The 6023-nt window shown below is 46.8% G+C and overlaps 1 protein-coding gene across 2 annotated transcripts in view; it reads right to left on the reverse strand.

Annotated features, from left to right (window-relative positions):
* The window catches only part of ARSH (arylsulfatase family member H), a 51221-nt gene that overhangs the window by 18297 nt on the left and 26901 nt on the right, over positions 1-6023 (reverse strand). The window contains exon 2 of one of the 2 annotated variants that reach the window (XM_024988472.2): positions 2492-2576. The exons of the other annotated variant lie outside the window; for it this stretch is intronic. The gene's annotated coding sequence lies outside the window, so the exon portion shown is untranslated. The remainder of the gene's footprint in view (positions 1-2491; positions 2577-6023) is intronic. 2 annotated transcript variants of the gene reach the window in all.

Genomic DNA, 6023 nt, shown 5'->3' on the forward strand with positions numbered 1-6023 from the left:
GTCCTTTAGGATGGACTGGTTGGATCTCCTTGCACTCCAAGGGACTCTCAAGAATCTTCTTGAACACCACAGCCGGGAAGCCCTCTAACTTAAATCATCGGTTCCATTCTAAATACTCTTCACCAGTTAGTAGTAACGACTTCCTTTACGGCTCAGTCACCTTCTGAATGTCACACAATAAAAAGATGAGAAAGACACCCTGTGGTTCGTAGACAAGAACGCCAATAAAAGAACTTTCTCAAGTAACACCAGCAACAAAACCCTTCAATGTGGAGCCTCTAAAATAAAGGTCACCCATGAGCAGGCAACCGCCCAGGAAGTGTTTGTGTGAGACCTACTGTGTGCTCCTCTACGAAGGAAGATGGTTGAGCATGGTGGACCACCCATGCCTCTCACCTTGAAGAGTGCACGGATCACCAGTGTAGACCTGGGGGTTATGGCGGCCAGACTCATTTCCCACAGACCAGCGTGTGGGGCAGCTGTAATTAGGGCCGTTTTATGAGAGTCCCAACAATGATACAGCCTGGTATCCCCTTGCCTTGGGATGCTTTAAATTCCCCGTGTCAACGAGGTTCTGTCAGCTGAGCACCCACCCCACAGACCAAATGACAGGTAGTAAAGATTAATGACTCTGCCAAAAAGTTTATAGGGTTTTCTCAACCCCAAGGCATTGCTACACAGGGCTTCCCACTGGGTCCTCAAAATACCTTCCCCGACTCGCCTCGAGGGGTTAATGATAGCTGCTCTGTTTTATGGGAGAGGGGCCTGGGGAATCACAGGGTTGAAAAGACTTTTGACGAGGCTGGTAAATTGAAGATCAGCGTGCGGTGTGAGGTGTCTGAGGCAATCCTGTGGGTGTCTGTGTGTGTGTGCATCCAATTCCTAGGGCCATCTTGCCACCTTTGACCTCCAGTAAGGATCTCCAAAGGATTGATGGTTTTGAACTGTGGTGTTGGAGAAGACCATTGCGAGTCCCTTGGACTGCGAGGAGATCCAACCAGTTCATCCTAAAGGAGATCAGTCCTGAATAACCATTGGGAGGGCTGATGCTGAAGCTGAAACTCCAATCCTTTGGCCACCTGATGTGAAGAGCTGACTCGTTGGAAAAGACCCTGATGCTGGGGAAGATTGAGGACAGGAGGAGAAGGGGACGACAGAGGATGAGATGGTTGGATGGCATCACTGACTCAACGGACATGAGTTTGAGTGAACTCTGGGAGCTGGTGATGGACAGGGAGGCCTGGTGTGCTGCAGTCCATGGGGTCGCAAAGAGTTGGACGTGACTGAGTGACTGAACTGAACAGCATCAAAGACCCAATGTATCGAAAATAAATAAGTAATAAAAAAAAAAACAATTATAATCGGTGGTTGTAGGCAACACTGCAAAGTCCTTCCTAATAGGCAAGGAACAAAATCTATTTGTTAAATAGACAGGAAGGAAACTTGTCTTCACGATTTAAGGGAATGTCTGTTGCCTCAAAATACTGTGCTTATCAACTCCAGATTTTAATAAATATGAAAAAGATCCTGTCCAGCAAGAAGCTGCTGCAATTAAGCCTGTATTCCTCACCCCACCCCACCTCGATAGCCTGCTACTTTTTTCAAATTTTAACACAGAATGTTATTAAAGGTAGGTACATGGGCAAGAGGCAATTGGACTTCAGATCTATAAATGCATGAAGCCGACAAGCTGAACATGTCAGTCTCTCAGTTGTGTCTGACTCTTTGCGACCCCATGGACTGTAGCCCACCAGGCTCCTCTGTCCATGTGATTCTCCAGGCAAGAATACTGGAGTGGGTTGCCATGCCCTTCTCCAGGAGACCTTCCCCAACCTAGGGATCGAACCCAGGTCTCCCGCAGGCAGATTGTTTACCATCTGAGCCACCAAGAAAGGCTCAAGCAGCTTGACACATCACACACAAATATAGTCTTATAAAACCATCGTTCTCTTTCAGCAGTCTTTAAAGAGGTGTTCAAAGTCACCTCCTTCATTAAGAGCACCCCTGAAAAAATTACTAAATGCGTAAACTCCATTACAGAAAAATAGGATTGCACCCCTGTATCTACCCACAGGTGAATGACTCAGTCAACTCTGGTGAAGCCAGAAATTCTTAGAATGCGTAGTACTCAGATATTACCTTTTTTTTTTTAAGGAGCAAACCATTCATAGAGATAACAGTATTGATGGATTGAAAGATAAATACGCTGGGTGAAAGAAGTCAGAGAAAGTAGTGTATATTAATGATCCCGTATCTACACACGTTTAAAATTGCAGAAGATGTGAAGGGCAGAGCGAGATGGAGAGAGACAGAGAGGTGGAGAGAGGAAAGAGAGAGACTGAGAGATGGAGACACAAAATTAGAGAGAGAGAGAAGACAGACAGAGAATGTGATGAAACTAACACTCAAGTCTCTCCCCTCTCCCTTGACCAGACAAAAATATGAGCATCCCCCAAGCTGAAGTATCGTAGAGTTAAACTGTTTTACTCACTTGAGACGACTTGTTACCCCCGAAGCTCCTTGCATTTGTGAACGCCGCTCCTGCAAGTCCAAATTCCTCTCTCGGCCCCGAGCTCCTGTCCTCATGATTATAATTAAACACATATTAAGTGCCCAGGCTGGGCTTTGCTCAAATCCGCCAATTAGTTTTATATCTAAACATGACCTGTGGAGACTGCTGCGAACATAGTTATTTACGGAAGCAATCAGGCATCGTTGACCTTCAAGTGGTGCTGCTATTCAGTCCCTTAGTCCTGTCCAACTCTTTGCGACACCATGGGTTGTAGCCCGCAGGGGTCCTCTGTCTGTAGGGATTCGCCAGGCAAGAATACTGGAGGGGGTTGCCATTTCCTCCTCGAGGGGAATCTTCCTGACCCAGGGATCGAACCTCTGTCTTTTTCACTGCAGGAGATTCTTTCCCACTGAGCCACCAGGGAAGCCCTTTGCATGGTACCAAACATACACAGCTAAGAAAGTGGAATTCAGCACACTGAATTTTTTTTTTTTTTTTTCGTAAAACTTAAGCAAGGACTCCAGCCAGACGTTCAAAGCGGGGAGGAGAGGGCAGATGTGTAATAAGGAGAGCTTCGGCCTCTTCCGGTCCTCAAGCATCTTGTGGACCTTTCTTGGCTCTGTGGATGCTGAGTGCCCCGGGCTGCAATACATAGACGGTGGTTTCACGGCACCCAGACACCCTTTCTGCTAGGGTCAGCCACACATCCCTCTAGGAATGCCATCACTGCACTTACTCCTGGGCATCTCCAGCCTTGCTCAAAGTCTTATTATGTTGGTGACACAGAGGATGAGATGGTTGGATGGCATCACCGACTCGACAGACATGAGTTTGAGCAAGCTCCGGGAGTTGGTGATGGACAGGGAGTCCTGGGATGTTCGGTCCATGGGGTCGCAAAGAGTCAGACCCGACAGCGACTGAACTGAACCGATGTTGGTGAGAAGCCAGGGGTTAGGGAAAGAAGAGATGCTCATGTGAGGAGGCTTCAAAAGTCTTGATCGTGCTGAATTGCCCAGCTTTTCATACAGGGTCTGTTCCTTCCCTCTTCTGCATTTTCTGTAAAATCTATTTATTTTTAATTGAAAGATAACTGCTTTATAGTTGCATTGGTTTCTACCAGACATCCACATGAATCGGCCATAGGTTTACCAAGGTCCCCTCCCACTTGAACCCCTCCCTCCCACCTCCATCCCCATCCCACCCCTCTAGGTTGTCCCAGAGCCGGGCTTTGAGTTCCCTGAGTCACACAGCAAATTCCCACTGGCTGTCTATGTTACATATAGTGATGTATGCATTTTCCATGTTACTCTCTCCATACCTCCCACCCTCTCCTTCTCCTCCCAGCCACCCACAGTGGCCCTAAGTCTGTTCTCCGTGTCTACATCTCCATTGCTACCCTGCAAATAGATTCATCAGTACCATCTTTATATATATATACATGTATATGCCATATATACGCATTCAGTTCAGTTCAGTTCAGTTCAGTCGCTCAGTCATGTCCGACTCTTTGCGACCCCATGAATCGAAGCACGCCAGGGCTCCCTGTCCATCACCAAATCCCAGAGTTCACTCAGACTCAATGATAATTGTCTTTCTGTTTCTGACTTACTTTACTCTGTATAATAGGCTCTACGTTCATCCATCTTATTAGGACTGACTCAAATGCGTCCCTGTTCATGGCTGAGTAATATTCCACTGTATACATGTAGCACAGCTTCTTTATCCATTCACTTTCCGATGGACATCTAGGTTGCTTCCATGCCCTGCTGCTGCTGCTAAGTCACTTCAGTCGTGTCCGACTCTGAGCTATCATAAGTAGAACCTTCAGTCTTCTGGATTTTTGACCCTGAGGTAGAAGTTCCTTTTATTTTTATATTGATGTTTGTTTTTCAACTGCTGGGGAGAAAATTTGTATCTGCTGATGAAGATTAGATTTGAGTCCCTTCGTGGGAAAGATGGGCTTCCCTGGTGGCTCAGCTGGTAAAGAGTCCCCTGCAATGTGGGAAATCCCTGGGTTCGATCCCTGGGTTGGGAAGATCCCCTGGAGAAGGGAAAGGCCACCCACTCCAGTATTCTGTCCTAGAGAATTCCATGGACAGCCCATGGAATCGCCAAGAGTCAGACAGGACTGACCGGCTTTCACACTCGCACACTCACTGACACTGGGAAAGATGTCCTGACATGTTTATTTTAAAAAGTAAAAAATGAAAGTGTTAGTCATTCAGCTGTGTCCAACGCTTTGCGACCCCATGGACTGTAGCCCGCCAGGCTCTTCTGTCCATGGGATTCTCCAGGCAAGAATACTGGAGTGGGTTGCCATTTCCTTCTCCAGGGGATCTTCCTGACCCAGGGATTGAACCCAGGTCTCGTGCATTGCAGGCAGATTCTTTAGCATCTGAGCCACCGGAGAAGCCTAAGTTTACAAAAGGAGGGAGTCAAATTCAATCTGTTCTCTCCAGGGAGGTTAAGTGGACAAGCTCAGGTTAAGCACTGCTGTGGGTCACACCATGTACTAGAAATGGAATTTGGGGCAGGTTGCAAACTCTATTTTTATCTGCTCTAAAATATATGTTTTTATCCTCAGCTTATTTTTTTCATTTTTTTTTTTTTTTTTACTGAAAAATATACCTAACAAAAAACCTCCCAGGAGTCTCAGTGGTAAAGAATCTGCCTGCCAATGCAAGAGACATGGGTTCGATCCCTGGGCCAGGAAGATCCCCTGGAGAAGGAAATGGCGACCCTCTCCAGTATGCTTGCCTGGAGAATCCCCATGGACAGAGGAGCATGGGGGGCTGCAGTCCACGGGGTCACAAAGAGTCAGACACGACTGAGCGACTAAACACCACACCACATATTCCACTACATGGATAGATTTCTAAATTAACTACAAATGCATCAAAGACCTTAAACAGTTGCCTTCAATATACAAAACTCTTACAAGAAAACAGAGGGTTAAATCTTCATGACTTTCGATTCGGTGATTCCCTAGCTATAACATCAAGCCTGAATATTCATTGGAAGGACTGATGCTGAAGCTGAAACTCCAATCCTTTGGCCACCTGATGCGAAGAATTGACTTGTTGGAAAAGACTCTGATGCTGGGAAAGATTGGAGGCTGGAGGAGAAGGGGATGACAGAGGATGAGATGGTTAGATGGCATCACTGACTCGATAGACATGAGTTTGGGTGAACTCCAGGAGTTGGTGATGGACAGGGAGGCCTGGCGTGCTGCAGGCCATGGCGTCGCAGAGTCAGACTCGACTGAGCGACTGAACGGAACTATCTATGACTTTGAAAGTGCAAACAACACAAGAAAGGGGAAATAGGTAGGTTTTGCCTCATCGGAATTAAAAACGGGTATGTCCACAATCAGGACTTTCCTGGTGGCTCAGACGGTAATCAGCAGAGTGCGAAGACAGCCGTCAGCACAAGAGATTTTACTCGCAGCATCCTGCGTGTTGCTATCTCTGAATTTAACGTGCGTTTTACTGCACTTGGCAGCCAGGTGGCA

The sequence above is a fragment of the Bos taurus genome, chromosome X (genome assembly GCF_002263795.3).
Source record: "Bos taurus isolate L1 Dominette 01449 registration number 42190680 breed Hereford chromosome X, ARS-UCD2.0, whole genome shotgun sequence".
In the NCBI taxonomy this organism is placed as follows: Eukaryota; Metazoa; Chordata; class Mammalia; order Artiodactyla; family Bovidae; genus Bos; species Bos taurus.